The sequence below is a fragment of the Ovis aries genome, chromosome 9 (assembly GCF_016772045.2).
Source record: "Ovis aries strain OAR_USU_Benz2616 breed Rambouillet chromosome 9, ARS-UI_Ramb_v3.0, whole genome shotgun sequence".
In the NCBI taxonomy this organism is placed as follows: domain Eukaryota; kingdom Metazoa; phylum Chordata; class Mammalia; order Artiodactyla; family Bovidae; genus Ovis; species Ovis aries.
Genome location: NC_056062.1, coordinates 79635398 through 79655258, shown reverse-complemented (window position 1 = coordinate 79655258; position 19861 = coordinate 79635398). Strand labels below are relative to the sequence as shown.

Genomic DNA, 19861 nt, shown 5'->3' with positions numbered 1-19861 from the left:
TGCTTCTAAATAAATTTGTGTCTTACTCATCAAAGCAAGTTCTACATATTTTCAAAATAGTACTTTTAAAGTATCACAACTTACACTTAATTTCATGCAGAGAGTCATAGTTAGGGAAATATAGTTCTAAAAGTTGACAGACAAGATCATCAATGCGCCATCATGCGTGTGTTTCCATAAAGAATCATGCTGGAGCCAAGATGGTATGATGAAGAGCGGATAGCAATTATGAGACTCAGTAGACATCCTTTCCCTACAACTATTACTCCGCATTGAGTGACTCACATTATCTCTCAAGGCTCGTGTTTCCTTAAGAAAGTGTTTCTCAACATTGGATGCACTGGAAATCACTATGGCCCTATGCCCAGAGATTCTGATTTAATTGGCCTGTTTGTGGCCTGGACATTGGGATTTTTTATGACCCCTAAATGATCATAGCATGCAACCATGTTGAAAACCACTGTTAGAAGGGGAAAGAGGTGAACTAAATGAAGGCAAGGAATACTGACCCAGCCTCTGCCATTGCCCTCCTCCCACTGTAGACACTACTGTCAACAGGGGAGTTCCTCCCACTAAGTCCACAGGTTATCTCACTCTCTTCATCAACACAACGACCCACACAACCACTGCCTGGCACTAAGGATAAGATGTTTTAGCCCCAAGATATTAGATAAATTTTAGGCTCCATTTCTAAAATTCTTAGATTCTAAGAGAAAAATGAAAAAGAGTTCACAAGGAAACTCATGGACTATTTGATGCAACTCGAAGCTATTTTTTCTCATTTCCTTGCTGATGCCTACGTGTGCTGTAGGTAACCACAGTCTGTGCTTATCAGACACTTTGGCCAATTTATTTGTTTTAAATTATACAAATAAATTTATTTGTAATATCTCTATTTGTTGCAAATTGTACAAATATTTATTTGTAATAAATCATTCAAATAAATCTTCTGGAATTGAGAGCTCAATATTCATCATGATTATCTCAGTAAACAAAATCTATTATAAGCCTCCTATGGATGATAATACACAATTTGGCTGTTTGAATGGCATAAAAATGAATCCAATCACAATAGGAAAAAGTGATCATTAACATGGTTGCATCTAAGTATATTTGAAGTCACCTAATGTAAAACAACTTCCTAAGCTCAAAATATAATTTTTTGAAATTTATTTTCTTTATTCTATTTTTGGAGGAAAGTGAAAGTGAAAGCCACTCAGTTCTGTCCAACTCTTGACAACTCCATGGACTATATAGTCCATGGAATGAATTCTCCAGCCCAGGATACTGGAGTGGGTAGTCATTCCCTTCTCCAGGGGATCTTCCCAATCCAGGGATCAAACTCAGGTCTCCCACATTGCAGGCAGATTCTTTGCCAGCTGAGCCACAAGGGAAGCCCTATTTTTGGAGGGGAGGACTATGAATGAATTAACAGCCAAGTACATAAAGAAAAGTTTTACCTTCAGTTTCAGCATCACAATTTGTTTCAGTTCTTCCCAGTGTATAAACGTGAAGAAAATATGCCCATAACAACAAACTATAATAAGCAACATAACTGTGTGTATGCAAATTAATCAACAAATGGTACTTTGTAAAGCCGTCTCTAAGCAATACCCCATTACATATTACATATTACAGCTTATGACTCTAGCGTTAAGTTGTTAATTGAGTGAAGAACTGCTGGCTCTCTAATTTTAGAAGTCTCAAGCTCTGCTAAGGCAGAAGTTTCAAGAACAGAGATTCTCAGTGTTCAAGTTGCAGAGACATCTAAGGTGGTAACTTCAGACCCAGGCTTTCCCAGGTTTCATCTGAATTCAAGGAAATCAAAACAGTCAGTCAATATCATCTCACTGCTGCTGCTGCTAAGTCGCTTCAGTTGTGTCCGACTCTATGCGACCCCATAGTCGGCAGCCCACCAGGCTCCTCCGTCCCCGGGATTCCCCAGGCAAGAACACTGGAGTGGGTTGCCATTTCCTTCTCCAATCATCTCACTAGGAAACACCAAAGAAGTGTCACAATCACTCAAAGACATTTAAGATGGTGGTTCTCAACTGTGGCTGCACTTAAGAATTACCGAGAAGGTTTAAAAAAATATCGATGCTTGGATCCCAGTCTCAAGATTCTGACATGACTGGGCTTGAAGGTAACCTGGATGTTGGGCTCTGATCAGTGGCTGTCAGTGCACCAAAGACCAAGCACCAGAATCTTGGAAAAACACCATCGGCCTTAAGAAGAAGGAGAGCTACGTAAACAAGGACTCTGTTCCTTTGCGTGCAGCCAATGCGTACCCTCTGCTACTAGGCTAAACCAACAGCTGGGAATGAGTGGGAATTCCCTGGTGTTCCAGTGGTTAACAATCCTTCTGCCAATGCAAGAGACATGGGTTCGATCCCTGGTCCAGGAAGATCCCAAATGCCCGGGACAGCCAAGCTGTGAGCCATGACTACTGAGCCCACGCACCACAGCTACTGAAGCCGTGTGCCTGGAGCCTGTGCTTTGCAACCAGAGGCAACACTGCAGTGAGAGGCCCGAGCACCACCAGGAAGAGTAGCCCCACTGGCCACAGCTAGAGAAAGCCGACACAGCAACAAAGGCCCGGCACAGCCAAAAATTAACTAATTTAAAAAAAAAAAAAAAGAGCCGGGAATCAGACGGTAGGGAACTCAGGGAGAGAGACTGGTAAGCAAACCCCACAACGATGAGCTAAACCATCAAAGTCAGTGCTGCAGTTTAGACAGGGAGACCCCCTTCACCCTCTGTTAGGACGGCCTGGCAAGAAGCCATGGGCTGGGTTATAGGACTTGAGAGCTAAGCTCCAGAAGCAACAATATCGGATCCGGCAGGGTCAGAAAATCTTCACAGGGAGAGAGAGCTGGACTCGTCCACTCACTCACTCTGCCAAAGACGAGCCCCAGATGGGACCCAGAACAGTTCCCATAGTGAGAGCGGGCGGTGCAGTGAAAGCAATAAACGGGGAAATCTGAAAACCGATGACCAGCGTGTTTGTTTATATTTTGCCGCAGAACAGGGAGACCTTTGAATGTCTCCCCTGCTCAAAGCGCCTGTTTTCCACATGTCCCAGTGGTGAGTAAAGAGTAAAAGAAAAAAGAAAATGGAATTTGAAGACATATGGGCCATAAAGCCCTATTGGTCAAACACCTCTTTTGCTCCATGCCAGACGTTTATCATCCATGCAGTCACAGCAGCTCGCAATGAAAAACATTGACTTATAAAGATCACTTTATGGGTAACAGTCCCAAAGGCAACCTCATTGGAATAATTTTGCCATCATCTGGGCACCATGTTTTCCAGTCCAGCACTGAGTTAATTTAAAATAAATGACCACTTCAGTGTATTAGTGCCATATAAGATGGGGTGTAATTTCAAGGGGAAGGTAGATGCTTAATGAAGCAGGGAACATGCACAGAGCCAACACCTGTTTTATACAAAATTCCAGCCTTTATACAAACTGTCATTAAGTTGCAAATACTTGTTGGGAGCTCAGTTTTTGCTCTATAAACAATCCTAGCTTGCGAAAGCCTTTGAGAATTTTCCTGATTTGAAAACACATTTAATGATCTGAAGGGCAAACGAAAAATGCTGAAATCCAAATGCAAAATAATACAGATAATAATTCTCATGTTCAACACGGAAAAATAATGATATATCGGTAATCATTAGGCTTTTTGTTTAGTCTTCCTCCAAGAGGATTGCATGTTTCTACAGCTCCATTGAGAAACATCTTTAAATAAATAATTGCTCCCTAAGTTAGGTCTTGAGAAAATAATAAGAGAGAGGAGGTTTCTCCCTGAGCCCACATATCTCTCCTCCTGACTCTTAGCTCATTCTCCTCTTTTCCTATTTTCCTGACATCTCCTATCAGATCCCAGTTTCGGCTAGAAATAGCAAAGATGACATTTCTTTACTATCTTTCTCTAAATTGATTCTTTCTTTCATATAACAAATGTGCTCTCATTATTCTCAGAGAAAATTTCAGAATAATCTTGGATTGAGTTCATATATTCACTTTGAAACAGCAAAACTGCAAAGACTGTATTGTTAGGTCGCATTCTGGCCCCTTTAGGGCTCCAAGAGTGAGGAGAGCCCCTAAGCACCAATTCCCCCATTTGCCATAAAAGCCACCTCTCTCAGGCCCAACTCTGGTTGGGCCAAATGCAAATCAGTACAGTAGGACTTGTCATTGTCTTCCCTTGTCTGATTTGTCACTGTCTTCTGTCATTTCTTTCTCTGGAACATTGGCAAAATCTATCTTCCACGTTCAATTCTACCTCCAGCTAGGAAAGTGGGTAGAACTCTATCTACCGAGACGTACAAGAGGCCTGTTCAGGTCAGTTCAGCGGCTCAGTTGTGTCTGACTCTGCGACCCCATGGACTGCAGCACGCAGGCCTCCCTGTCCATCATCAACTCCCAGAGCTTGCTCAAACTCACGTCCATCGAGTCAGTGATACCATCCAACCATCTCATCCTCTGCCGTCCCCTTCTCCTCCTACTTTCAGTCTTTCCCAGCATCAGGGTCTTTTCCAATAAGTCAGTTCTTCACATCAGGCCTGAGCAGTTAGTAATTAAATGATCCTTCAGACCAATACTCTTCAGCCATTTGTTCAATTTTATTTTACTGATCATGTGGCTTGTAGAATTTTATTTCCCCAACAGGGACCAAACCCCACACTGGAAGCACAGAGTCTTATCCACTGGGCTTCTCCAGGGAATTTTCCTATTCAACATTTATTTAATGGAAGTAAAGAGAAATTCATTTTCTATTAACAAAAATTGCATACTTTTCTAGGTTCAAAAATGAGAGATTAATGACTCTCATCTTCAGAACCAGAAAATGCCTCAGAAGCAAACTGAACCATGTAAAGATGTCAACAATAAAATAAATTACTGTAAGATAGGGACTTCCCTCATAGCTCAGTTGCTAAAGAATCCGCCTACAATGCAGGAGACCCCAGCTCAATTCCATGGTTGGGAAGATCCGCTGGAGAAGGAATAGGCTACATAACCAGTATTCTTGGGCTTCCCTGGTGGCTCAGCTGGTAAAGAATCCACCTGCAATGCAGGAGACCTGGGTTCAATCCCTGGGTTGGGAAGATCCCCTGGAGAAGGGAAAGGCTACCCACTCCAGTATTCTGGCCTGGAGAATTCCACGGACTGTATAGTCCATGGGGTCGCAAAGAGTCAGACACTGTAAAATAAATTACTTATGCCCACTAAAAAGTACCGTATCATGTACTGCATGTGTACTAAGTCATTTCAGTTGTGTCTGACTTTTTGATATTGTATGGAGTATATCCCGCCAGGCTCATCTGCTGGGAGCCAGCGTGAGGAATCCCGCCCATGGCAAAGGTCATGAGGAAGGAAGCCCGACAAAACACAAAGGCGTGATCTGGCTTCAGGGGTTCCCCCTGAGTTTTCCTGAACACCTATCCCCAAAAACCAGAGTCGGCCTGATTTTATTGTACTGTGCTTTTCCACTCTTCTGACACTCTCTGGGAAAAGTTAACTTAGGGCTTCAGTCTTCTGCATTTGAAAGGAATGTTTCAGCTCAAACCCCCTCTGATGCCTCTCTAACTTGCCTAACAGGTTCCCCCAGACTTTTTACAACCTGTGAATTGTTTACAGCCCCCCAACCAAAGCTTAAAGCATCTTAAAGATACAGAGCCTTTTCTAAAGAGCTAAAAATCATATTGGTGATGGGTTTTCACTGTTGGGTCAATGACTGCTGCCAGGCCTCCATATCCTTTGTCTTTTAGGCACCTGAAGGATATTAATCAATGTAATTGGGATATAGAAATAGGAATATAGTAGTTTTGATGTTAGCAACACTAGACTTTTGAGTTAATTACTTTTCTTTGTTATAAATCACTGTACTTCTTTCATTGTTATAAACTGTTGTATCTTTGCTATGTAGGAATGTAACTTTATTTAGTGCTTTCTGAGAGTGGCACCAGACTTTGGGAAGAACAACATAAATAAGTCTTCTGGTTGACAAACCCTTATCAGAAAAAAGGCTGTAAAATGCTAATTGGCTTTGTGGCCAGAAGATGACGTAAATCACCTAAGACTTGTGTATACTACTAGGTATGCAGAAAGAAAGCCTGGTTTTGATAAGAGTCAGGGCTGCTGATGCTGCATAATTTTATATTATCCATTGATCTCTATGTACAAAAAAAAAGGTATAAAAGGCCTTTACAACAATAGAAGTTGGGCCAGTCGCTGGACTGGTTTCCCCCGTGTCTTCTTTTCTTACTCTATTTTTAGGCTGAATTCCCATCTGGGGCGTGGAGGCTCACCATGTATACTTACTTGCCCTGGCTTCTAAGATCCATGAGAGAGGGAGCCCAAGGCAGGGCACTCTCCAATATTCAAATGGACGCTGGTGGCCTAACGTAGATGATGCAGATCTCTTGTCCTGAGATTTTATTGGCTTTCCCTGTAAACCAAGTTATTTAGCCTCTTTTCTCCACTAAATTTTCCTACTATACTATTTCTTCCTAATCTCTCTTTATATTTCTAATTAAATAAATAAGTTTTTTCCTCGCCCATGCTGTCCCTGCTTTGAATTACCCTGGATCCACCAGGGCTGGACCCCAGCACTTATCTGTCCATGGGGATTCTCCAGGCAAGAATATTGGAGTGGGTTGCCATGTCCTCCTCCAGGGGATCTTCCCGACCCAGGGATGGAACCCACATCTCTTTTGTCTAACCTGCATTGGTAGGCTGGTTCTTTACCATTAGCACCACCTGGGAAGCCCATATCATGCATTACTGAGCTTCAAAATATCCATTCCCTACAAATGCCAACTTCTCACAGTTGTAACAGGAGCTAGACTCAAGGTACAGAAGGCTGGAACACGCAACTTACACACGCATGTTGCAGATACTCAGAGATGAACTGTGAGGAGTTAGTCTTTGCTTTCCACTCGAGGTCTTGCTTGTTTTGATGGGCACAGAATCAGTCTGCCTTTGGCCAGTTATGGAGAACATCGCGTGGAAATCTGAGTTACTCTGCACAATATTTCTCAGATGTTCTGAAGAATGGCACAGAACATTATGCAGAATGGCACCTGGTCCTCTTGCCAGTCAACAACCCTCCAAATTTAGCTCTGCCCCCAGTCCAAGCTCTGTTCATTCAACATGAGAACCACTATTGATTTCTCATCATTCCCTTCCATTAGAGAATGGGAGTCTCTGCCTCCATTTTCTCTCCCTTCAAATAAAATCCACTTAAGGAGGGTGTGGCAACCCACTCCAGTGTTCTTGCCTGGAGAATCCCATGGACGGAGGTGCCTGGTGGGCTACAGTCCATGGGGTCTCAAAGAGTCGGACATGGCTGAAGCAACTTGGCACACACACACACACACTTTGTCCTGGGTACCCTTCAGTCTGAAGTCCCAAATGGGCTTCTGTGTGCCTCATACATTTGTGGGGAAGGTGAAAAAGACACCCGACTTCCTCAACCAATGTGACTGTCCATGCGTGTGCAGCATTTCTATGGGTGTACAGATTGAGGTCCCAGAGCAGCAAGAAATGGAAACCCAAAACCGCTGAATGCCACTTGCTGGCTCCACTGCGCCCCCTCCAGGGCATCGTAGGTCTTCACCACTACAGGCAATCTTTTTTGTCAAAGCAGGTGCAGCTAAAAAGCCCTCCACTCAAAAACGAAAGGAGAAGGCAATGGCAACCCATTCCAGTACTCTTGCCTGGAAAATCCCAGGGACGGGGGAGCCTGGTAGGCTGCAGTCCAGGAGGTCGCTAAGAGTCAGACACGACTGAGCAGCTTCACTTTCACTTTTCACTTTCATGCATTGGAGAAGGAAATGGCAACCCACTCCAGTGTTCTTGCCTGGAGAATCCCAGGGATGGGGGAGTCTGGTGGGCTGCTGTCTATGGGGTCGCACAGATTTGGACACAACTGAAATGACTTAGCAGCAGCAAAAATGAAAAGAGGGAGAATTCAACTGACAAGATAATTTCATCCGCCACACATGTGTCTTGGGAGAAGAAATGAGCTCCACCCTTTTAAAAAAAAATGAAGTAAATCCATTAAGGGCCTCTCTGTGATGAGTTATTAAGAAACAGATCACTTGCCTCAGAAACCCAGGCAAAGATCGTGCTGCACAAATCCCCAAGAGCGTCATACTGGGCAGAGCAACAAGAAGAGAATTGGAACCAAATACCCCCTTTGACTGCTGATGGATCACCACAGGCAGCCTGCTCAACCTCCCTGGGCCTGTTTCCTATCTGCAACTTAGGAAGAAAAATCTCCCAAACCTGGGCTTTGAGACCCTTGGGGAAAAAAGATACATATCCTAAAACAGATCTGTTTTCCACAACCCATGCATTTCAAATGGGACGTTGCTGAGTGAACCACATTAATTCTTTCAGTCTAATCACTCAGTAAAAAGAATCATGCACCTTTAAACTAAACAGTGACACCAAAGCTGGTGGTTCTACTGAGAAGAAAAAGAAATGTTTTGACAATATCAAAACACCTTTGCTGGACCACAGTGATGAAGACAACTTGCTTGAGCCATTTTTCTGCCAGCCCTCCACTCAGCTGCACTCCCCGCACCTGACACTGAGAGGAGGGTTTCCCAGTCTGATTCATCTGCCCAGAAGACATTCCTTGGGCCATGTTTATTAGCAGGGGGTGGGGGGTGCCTCGGAGATGGGGAACCATCTCTGTGTCTTAACGGGAGATCCCTTAGACCTCATTTTCACAAAAATCCTAAGATAGGGAGAGGGGATTGCTGATGGTCATAGAAGGATCCAGACCCATATGGAGAAACCACAGTAAAACTGGGACAAGTGGCCAGCTTCCTAAGCACCGTGGAGGGAGACTGCAGGCTCTCAGAGCAGAACTGCAACCAGCAGGGCCTCGCCTCCAATTGGGCACAATTGCAGGGTGCTCCCAGGCAGAAGGAGGAGCAGGTGTACCCTTGGGGAAGGGGTCGGTTGGCAGCCAGAGGCCCCTGACATGACTCCTGTCTTCTTCCCATCCCTGCCTCCATTCTGCACCACAGTGGGGGTTGCCCACATATCCATGCATCTCTGCACAGACCAAGGTTGCCCTTTGGTCATTCATGGGCCCAGCTTTGTAACACTAGTGGCCTGGGAATAGGCATGCAGGGCACCTCTGAACTGTTTGCACAGGAATTTTCAGGGACCTGGGTACCAAAAATGTAGTCTAGGGAAAGAACACGTTTTTTTGGCCCATGGGCTCCTTCTGGTGGGAAGAGGTGCAGCCAGTGGGGTGCCCTCCAGAATGTAGGGCCCAGGACAGAGGTCTTATCTGGTTGAGTCTAAGGATGATATAGGAAGAGGGCTGGACAGAGAGACTGAGATGGCCCTCGTGGTTCTCCATGGCCGGTCTAGAATTTGCAGGCATTCCAGAAGTCCCAATGCACTCTGGCTGGGGTCACAGGAAAGGTAAGAAGGACTGAAGAGGTCTGGAGTTGGGGTGATGAGACTCCCAAGAGCAAAGACCTTGAGACCTGGGGCAAAAGCCACCACTGATGTTAGCACATAACCCAGCAGTGGATTCAGTGAGGATGAAAGCAGATACACAAAGACAAGCAGGCCAAGACCCCTCAATCAAAGCCAGCAAGGATCCAGCCTACCAGGGCCAATGGCGCGCACACCTGTACACGGGCAACCACGTGGGAGTGAAGGAGAGGGGATGAGAGGAAGGCTGAAGAGCCAAGCATCTCCATGGACCACACTGAGCTCACCTGAATGAGGCAGATTAAACTGGGAGAGACTGAGATACCATGAGACTGTACGTTGAACACAGTAGTACTCTTCACCCGCCTTTCATTTTCACCATATAGAGTGGTCTCAGGAGCAAGATCAGTTTATAGCAGCACTACCCAACCATTCTCCCATTGTGGTGCATAGAGCAAATGACAATACGTGTGTGGATCACGCGATAAGGAAGTGGCTGGGAGCTCCTATCCCTCCCAGCTGCCCTGAGAGTAGAGGTATCAATATCTAGGCACCTCTGAGGGTTTGTCATAGCTCTTCTTCCAAGGGGCAAGTGTCTTTTAATAGACCTGTAGACACCCAGCTATGGGATGAATGAATGAAATGGATAAATTAACCTACATTTCATCACTTCCTGAGTAACTTCAGTCAAGATTCTTTACTGCTCAGTTTCCTTTGGAGAAGGAGAGATGATCCTCACTATCTTGAAATGCCAGTGGAAATAGTGATAATAGAAACAGTAACAGACTCTATTTCCTTGGGCTCCAAAATCACTGCAGATGGTGACCACAGCCATGAAATTAAAAAACGTTTGCTCCTTGGAAGAAAAGCTATGACCAACCTAGACAGCATAGTAAAAAGCAGAGACATTACTTTGCCAACAAAGTTCTGTCTAGTCAAAGCTATGGTTTTTCTAGTGGTCATGTGTGGATGTGAGAGTTGGACCATAAAGAAAGCTGAGCACTGAAGAATTGATGCTTTTGAACTGTGGTGTTGGAGAAGACTCTTGAGAGTCCTTTGAACTTCAAGGAGATTGAACAAGTCAATCTTCAAAGAAATCAATACTGAATATTCATTGGAAGGACTGATGCTGAAGCTGAAACTCCAATCTTTTGGCCACTTGATGCAAAGAACTGACTACATTTGGGAAATGTAGTCATGCTGGGAAAGATTGAAGGCAGGAGGAAAAGGGAACAGAGGATGAGATGGTTGGATGGCATGACCGACTCAGTGGACATGAGTTTGAGTGAGCTCTGGGAGATGGTGAAGGACAGGGAAGCCTGGCGTGCTGCAGTCCATGGAGTCACAAAAAGTCAGACATGACTGAGTGTCTGAACAACACCAACACCACCTTGAAACGCTACTTGATGAGGCTGAAATGAGGCAAGGGATACACAGCCTTTAAAAAGGTTAGTATAAACTCAACCCACATTAGGTTTTTGGACCACTGTTCCTTATCACACTCTAAGCAGACATTCCCAGGGGGACTCAACTAGCAAAATGGACAACACTAAACTCTATGTCCCTGCCCAGTTTGGCCCTTCCCTGGGAGACCCTGGTGTCCACAGTTGCTTCAGACTCTGCCTGGCTGGTGAGCTACAAATCTCTCTCCCTCTCCAGCCAATGGTGGCCCATATGTTAAATTGCCTTTTCTCTTAATTCATTCGTCCTTTGGTCCCCAGGCCTCACTCCCCTCACCTTCACAACTGTCTGATCCCCATTTCCTCTCTCAGAACCTACACCTCCCTCTTCCTTTAGAAGGGGCAGAGGAAAGAACCATAACAACACGCCCTGGATGGAGGTAGGCAGTTTGGGGGAGAGGCTCATGTCAGGAGCCTGAGAAGGTGCCTTGGGAGTCCTGTTAGACCTGAGAGAACCTCAGTAATCCGTGAGAACAGGACACTTTGAGGTCGGCAGATATTTTCTGAAAAAAGTTCCGCATCCCTCCCTGAAGGTCAGTTATAGCACCAAATAAATCAGCCACTCCTTCACCCCATCTCCTTGAGGGACATGTCTTTTCGCCTGATATCTGTGAGCCATCTCATCAAATCAGCCCTCCAAAAGCTCTGAGACTGAATATCCCTGCCCGGCAGCTAATGAGGAACAGAAATATAATTAAGGCTTTTCATTTAACAGTGAATCAACCAAAGTGCTTGGGAAAGGTGCGACATTTACAAGAACATTTACATTTCTCTGCTGAACTATTATTTTAAAACTTCACAATGCATCAGCAAATACAGTGCTAAGTGGAATTAAACACACTTCATGTAATTCCGTATCATAGGTTTTGTTAAGCCTGGTGCTCTGAAAATATCTGAGTTTGCACTGGAATCAAGGGAAGAAAAGTGGCTCAGGAGAGGGAAACGTGAACATATATCCAATGTCATCAGTTCCTACATGTCTAGAAAACTAGAGCCAGTGTGAGGGGATTAGACGACCACAGCGGCTTGACTGGACGCCTTACCCCAAGGCTAATACACAAGGAAGTTCCAAAGAAGAATCAAGGACAGGAGAGCTTGTCTCCTTGGCAAAAACAGAGCTGTTTCCTGACTACTCAGTCAATTGCTTCTAATCTGCCCTTCCTGACAGCTCATTACTTTCTTTCCTAAACATGCCAGATGCTAGACAGTCTTCTCTGGGGCTGAGGAAAAATGAAGTGAACCTCTGCGAAGTATGGAGTTGAGCTTCTCTCCTCAGCAGATACCGCAAGGATCACTCAGGGAGCTTGTACAGAGACAAATGGTCTGGGGCTCACTGCCCCGGCTCTAAGTGCTCCCTGGACTTTAACACCTTTCACGTTTCTCTGTTTCTTTGGAATTTATGACTTTAGCAAAGCAACTGGTGCACGTAATTCAGAAATCCAACTCTTTTGGGAGACACTTTGAACATATAGACATAACTAAGGTCTTATTTTAAACAAATTTTTCCCGTGAACTGTGCATGGCACATGGAGGCGTCTCCTTTATAGAATGATGCATTGTATACAGTGTGGCTGTCGCTTTGTTCTCAGTGACCTGGTTTGTTTCTGATTTGTGTCTCTCTCCCACTTAGACAAGGCTTCCAGCATGACCAAGGGTAGCTTGCCCAGCGCACCTGTGTTCCAGGGACCCTCTCTGCTGTGTGGTTTTCTGGTGTTCCATTCCTCCTTGGCTCTGTGGTGTACTCAAATCAGACTACTTTAAACAAACAAAAAAAAGCGGGCCAGGACATCACTGTGCCGCAAGTCAAGTTTTCTTCCCAAACTCCCTTCCCTCCCCTGGAGCCAGTACCTAGGAAAGATTTTATAATGGTACTTAGGAGATTGAGGACTCTGTTATCAGCTAGGATATGAGATCAGTTACATGTGACCGAGACCCAGAACCACATTGATTTAAATAAGATAGAAATGTGTTTTTCTCTCTCTTATGAAAGCTGCTCTCAACCACCTATCCCTGGAGACTTCATGGCACCCTCAATCCAGCCAGCAAGACGGGAGAAGGGGAGGGGATACGCCTTCCTTCTGAGATGTGTGACCTGAAAATGTCACATGTCACTTTCGCTTATGTCTCATAGGCCAGAATTTAGTGACCTGGCTACACCTGGCTGCAAGAGAGTCTGGAGAGTGTAATCTTTACCCTGGGATAGCTTGCCTGATAATGTACTTGTTGTTCTGTCACCAAGTCACATCCAACTCTTCACGACCTCATGGACTGTACCATGCCAGGGTGTCTGTCCCCCATCATCTCCCGGAGTTTGCCCAAGTTCTTGTCCAATGAATCAGTGATGCCTACTAATATATCAAGATAATGTCCCATATGATAGCTGTGAAGCCAAAACAATTTGCTGTTTTTGGACCAAATTCTTCCCCTGAACCAACATTTGTGAATGTACTGCCTTTGTTTTACAACTCTGGGAGCAGATATGCATCAAACATGAGGCTTCACATTTAGGGATCTGGACTTCTTGATCCAAGGAAAACTGTATACAGAATGGAGTGCATGAAAGAATTATTCAGATAATTCAAGACAGGAAAAAAAAAAAAATCAGGTTCTTGGAAACAACACTTTGTATTCTAACTACCTAACAGGAGGATTTGGTGAGGAGTCTTATAGCAATAGTTCAAGGGTATGTTTGCTGATAAGATTAGGGTGTGGTGCAGCCTCTTGTTGTTTAGTTGCTAAGTTGTGTCAAAATTCTTTTCAACCCTATGGACTGTACCCACCAGGCTCCTTCTCCATGGGATTCTCCAGACAAGAACACTGGAGTGGGTTGCCATTCCCTTCTCCAGGGGATCTTCCTGACTCAGGGATCAAACCCAGGTCTCCTGCACTGTTGGCAAATTCTTTACCGTCTGAGCCACCAGGGAAGCCCTGCTGTTCTGGAAAAGCCTCAAAGATATTTTTATGTGTATCCCTTGAGGCAGAACCAGGACCCTGCCCCACGGCTACACTATTGTTTCTTGGCTGCTCCTGCCTTGTCCCTGCTTCCGCTACCTTCCCTGCTTAGCAGTGGTTTGAATCTGACCTGTGGGATTCAGGGAAAATCTTGGAGACTGGAGCCTGTTCCCTATGAACAAAGAATGAAGGCCACAGAAAGGCTCCCAGGAACCCCAAAGGGCCCTGCTTGGCTTCAAAAACACTGTTTACACTGCAGATTCCAAAGTCATTGCACACTAGCACTGTGTTTAGGAAGAAGAGTTAGTGCTCACTTTGTCAAAAATCACAATCTTGACATTAGCCTGCCGGGTCCCCACATGGGGCTAACGTGCTTTCTCAGTCGCCCCCTGCGGTAAGGCTGCTGGTAGCTGCTTCTAGACGACACTTGGGTAGGCACTTAGAACTGAGAGATGGCACTTCTTTATTCCACCTTGAGTTCAGGAAAAGATGTCAAAAAGGGAAACATTAGGTTCCTCGACTGCTGAGTTTTTGTACGGCAGAAATTACCTAAAGCAGTGATTTCTAACCCTCACTGTACACTGGAATCACCAGAGGAAGTTTTAAAACATCTACATCCAGGCCCAGCCCCAGGGATTCTCATCCAGTTATCCTGAGGTGGAGCCAAAGGACCAGAATTTTTAAATGTCCCCAGGGATTCTAACATGCAGCCAAGGCTGAGAACCAATAATGTAAGGAACCTCCTCCGTGTGTTTTGAAGTGAGCCTTGATCCATCCCAATCTTCACAGGATGTGCAACCAAGATGAAGAGATTTCAGATGAAGTGAGCGGGGAGCCCCATTACCCTCAGTGGCTACAGCCAATTATCACATACCTACAGCTCTAATGTTGAGCCCTGGGAGAGGGTAGATTGACAAAAGGAGGAAGAAATCACAGAGGGAAAGATTAGCTTTGGTCATGCTCTTTTTATACAAGGAATCCAATTAAAGCACCCGTCAAAAGATGTGGGTTTAACATAATCCTACACAAGGACCTGGAAAGGTTGCAGAAAATGAGATGACTCTAGGGACCAGCTCTTCTGTCAGTTTCCCTCAAGGGCCTGAGATTGAAGACTGCCCGTAATGTCACCTGAACTGCTCACCTCCCCATCACATTTCTCACTGCTCCCCTACACAACCCAACACTCTTGCCAACCTGGACCACTCTCTGTTTCCAGGGTCCCAACTTCATCATGGAGTCCTCTTCATTTCCCCCAACGGAATGTGCTCTGGGCCTCTTCTTAATCCCATATGTTGTATCTTCATTCTGACATGAGTTGCACATCCTACCTAATTTCACACTCACTTCTCTCCCAGTCTTTTCCTCCCAATAGTACAAATGCATCTTGCAAACAAGCCCTGTGTCTTTCTCATCTTTGCATCCCTAACATGTGATTGGCCCTAGCGAATATTTATGGAATACATATGAATTTCCAGAAGCTTCTCTAGATGGTTTTTTCATTTAGTGTGTCAGTTCAGTTCAGTTCAGTCGCTCAGTCATGTCTGACTCTTTGCAAGCCCGTGAATGCCAGGCCTCCTATCCATCAACAACTGCCGGAGTCTACCCAAACCCATGTTCATTGAGTCGGTGATGCCATCCAACCGTCTCATCCTCTGTCATCCCCTGCTCTTCCTGCCTTCAATCTTTCCCAGCATCAGGGTCTTCTCAAATGAGTCAGCTCTTCGCATCAGGTAGCCAAAGTACTGGAGTTTCAGCTTCAACATCAGTCCTTCCAATAAACACCCAGGGCTGATCTCCTTTAGGATGGACTGGTTGGATCTCTTTGCAGTCCAAGGGACTCTCAAGAGTCTTCTCCAATACCACAGTTGATCCCAAGAAAAGGTACTTCATATCTTATCTATTGCTTCTGAGTCATGAGAGCCTTAGCAACTCACTCAGACCATTTGAACGAAGGTTCTTATTAGGCCTGCCCAGGAGAAGATAAATCTCTGGACTCGACTGCCACCTATCATTTATTTATCTATCTCCCATCCATTTAGAGCCATTTAGACTCTCTCCCAGCTGCTGTGAGTCACTTAATCCTTCAGGATGGGAAGGAAAAAAAAAAAAAATCCCTAAGTCTCGCTTTAAAAGTCCTGGGGCTAGTAGGGAAAAAAGGATGCAAATAGGTAGGGTTCAGTGGTGGCCACACAAACAAAGTTCTTCAGATGACAATGTGTGCATGCTAAGTCACTCCAGTCACGTCCGACTCTTTATGACCCTATGGACTGTTGCCTGCCAAGCTCCTCTGTTCGTAGGATTCTCCAGGCAAGAATTCTGGAGTGGGTTGCTATTTCCTTCTCCAGGGGATCTTCCAGACCCAGGGATCGAACCCACGTCTCCTGTATCTCCAGCATTGGCAGGTTGGTTCTTTACCACTAGTGCCACCATGACAATAAAACCTTTAAATAGTTATTGCAAAGGAAGGAATGCTTTCCGGAGGCCAAGAGGTTTTTCAGTTAAATGAAATTCTCCATCTACAGGGAGGCATGGGCCCCTGATCTGAGCTGCAGGTAGAAGAGAAGAAGGGTCAGCAAAACACATACTCCTAAACACATTTCTGTGTTTTAAACTTTAAAAAGCCAGCCAAACGCTCTGCCTCCTTGGGAAACTGGGATAATAACTATATTCACAGAGTTTGTGAGGATTGACTGATTAACATTATTGTCACAGTAAAATTAGCATAACTGATATTACATGTATAGGACACCATACAGTTTACAAAATTTTCTTACTCATTGTCTCACTTCAGATTCGCAACAAGCCAGTGACTCATAACTTATCTCAGAAACAGAAAAGGACTCACAGACAGAGAACACCCTTGTGGTTGCATGGCGATAGAGAGGGGGGACGGGGGCGGAGATGGGGAAGGGACAGAGAGAGAGGTTGTGATTGCTGCTGCTGCTGCTAAGTCGCTTCCATCATGTGTGACTCTGTGCAGCCCCATAGACGGCAGCCCACCAGGCTCCCCCGTCCCTGGGATTATCCAGGCAAGAACACTAGAGTGGGTTGCCCTTTCCTTCTCCAAAGCATGCATGCATGCTAAGTCGCTTCAGTCATGTCTGAATCTGTGCAACCCTATGGACAGCAGCCCACCAGGCTCCCCCACCCCTGGGATTCTCCAGGCAAGAACACTGGAGTGGGTTGCCCTTTCCTTCTCCAATGCATGCATGCATGCTAAGTCGCTTCAGTCATGTCTGAATCTGTGCGACCCTATGGACAGCAGCCCACCAGGCTTCTCTGTCCACAGGATTCTCTAGGCAAGAATTCTGGAGTGGGTTGCCATTTCCTTCTCCAGAGGCTGGGATTAGCAGATGCAAACTAGTATATATTGGATGGATAAAGACAAGGTCCTATCGTATAGCACAGGGAACTATACTCAGTATCCTGTGATAAACCAGAATGGAAAAGAATATGAAAATAATATATCATTATTAATAACAATATTAATTATTATGCTGTCGCTTGCTGTTGCTTCAGTCGTGTGCAACCCTTTGTGACCCCATGGACCATGGTCCACCAGGCTCCTCTGTCCATGGCATTCTCCAGGCAAGAATACTGGAGTGGGTTGCCATGTCCTCCTCCAGGGGAATCTTCTCAACCCAGGGATCGAACCTGCATCTCCTGTGGCTCCTGCATTGCAGGCGAATCCTTTACCACTGAGCCACCAGGGAAGTCCAATATATGGATAATCATTTTGCTGTAGCAGAAATTAATGCAACATTTTAAATCAACTGTACTTCAGTTAAAATAAACAGTAATAAATAAATAATTTTTTTAAAAAGTATGATCTCCATTTTACAGAACATGAAACTGAGGTGCGGGCTGCTGGCGTAGAGGACCACATGTTCTTTCCAACTGCACGGCACCCTGGTGACACAGGAGGCAAGACCTAGGGAGTCCCATGCAAACACCCCACCCCCATTCAGGACCCGAGTAGGTACAGAGCTCCAGGCTCTGGAGTCAGACACACCTGCCCAGGATTCCAGCTCTGCCTTTCCAGAAACTTGGGCAGGGGACTTGTTAACTTCATTGGGTAGCAGGCTCCTAATTTGTAAAATGGACATAATAATACCCACAGGTGTTCCTCAGGATTAAATAGGTTTGCAAAATGCTTAACACAGGCTTGGGCATAAGACAAACCTGTAATGAATGGTAGTTATTAATATTAGTATAGGCTTCGGATATAGGCAATAGCACACCACACATTGCAAAATGCTCTGTAATTATGGCTTCGAGTTAAATACACAACTTAATGGAAAAAACATCTGGGAGTTTTCTCTGGCTGAAAGTAAACACTAATTTCAAATGAAAAATCTGTGCTAAACCATTATACCTCAAAGGGGACTCCAATATTTTTTCAAGACTACGTATCCTGTTACCAAAAGTACACACACTAATCAAAGCTGGGTTTTACTTATTTTAAAACACCCTGTGTTTTAAAATGTCTCCCCATAAACCATGTCCACTAGATTACCCCATATTTCACTGCACACTTCAATAATTTTTCCATGCTAATCAGCCACCTTGAGTTTGCCCCTTTGTATTCATTATGCCTGCATTTTATTATTTCCTTGGTAAACCCTGTGTTTCAAAGGCTTTCCAGAACAACTAAATCACAAAAAATATGCTTTTGGGTGACACTTCAGATATAAGGTTTTAACCCCGTGGTGAAATAATTTTAATTACAAAAACAAAACCATGAAATGGAATCCTGGTAACAGTTAAACAAATCTTTAATTATCCAGCCAGCTTGTAAATCCCTTCTCTCTTCCTTTTCATTGAGCTTGCTGACCCGGATGTCATCTCATTAGATCAGCGGCTCAGTTGTACACACAAATGTCTTACACCAAATACACATATGTCTTTCCACCTCTCTCCCAACATCTAAGCCTCTTCTTACACAGTGGCAACACCAAATTAAACTGGAGGGGAAGGTAAATAAGGAAATTGGGTAACTGAAGCAAAAACAAGCAACCACAGCTGGTGCTTCAGGTCAAACTGTTGACCTGAAGCACCAGTACTTACCCAGGTGTCAAAAGGAGATTTTGTGATGTGAATACTGAGTGTGTGTGTGCGCACGTAGGCATCTCAATAATTACTAAATCTCCCCCATTCCCAGTACTGAGGTACCTGCCTGGCATGTGTAAGTCTTGATAAAAGTTTATCAAGTGAATCAATGAATTACAAATATCCCACTCAATTCATATTCTGTAATAGCCCTTGCAGGATGCTATGATCCCACTTAATATCTGTATTCAATATTTTTTTTGGCAGTTTAAATTCTAAACAATCATACTTTGTTCAAGCCCCAAATACCATTCAGATTAGATAACAAGTGCCTCATGTGTTAGCTTCCGGATTGCATCCATCAAGTCGCCTCCCGCCTTACCCCAAGAGCTTGCCGAAGTTTTGGAAAGATGAGGAAATGCATGTTACACATGAGAGGAAAATGGAGGAGAGGGTGCTGACTAACATGCTGAGAACAAACCAATACTCACTTCCCTCAAATCCATGACTCTATAGGCTGAGTCGTCCTCGGTCTCCAGCTGGAAACCCTCACCCTCCTCTGCACTGGTCCCAGGGGAAAGGGCCGCAGAGCCTGCAGATTGGAGGTGGCTTGCATGGCAGGAAGTAACACAGGGAGTTTGCTTTGGGGCATCCTGAGCCCTGAAGCTCCGGGGAGTCCTGGGATGTCACTGTAAGAAAAGACTCTCAGTGAGGAAATGAGGAACTGGTCCCAAAGACACTTTAAAAATACATCTGCTGTTGGAAAGAGAAATGAATCTAATATCTTTCTCACGGAACTGACTTTCAGATAAGTGGGAAATTTTGGTCATTCCAGGGGAAGCCTCACCCAGCTACACAGCTGGAAATGATCCTTATCCTCCCATATAAAACTCACATGAAAGCCCAAAGCCATTATGTCATCCTCTTGTCA

The 19861-nt window shown here is 44.8% G+C and overlaps 1 long non-coding RNA gene across 1 annotated transcript; it reads right to left on the bottom strand.

Moving 5' to 3' along the window:
• Positions 1 to 14320: 14320 nt before the first annotated feature.
• On the bottom strand, positions 14321 to 19648 carry LOC132657195 (uncharacterized). The gene is made up of 2 exons (XR_009595004.1): positions 19422 to 19648; positions 14321 to 16427 (listed from the first exon to the last, which is right to left on the bottom strand). It is a non-coding gene; the product is annotated as an uncharacterized LOC132657195 (long non-coding RNA).
• Positions 19649 to 19861: the final 213 nt, after the last annotated feature.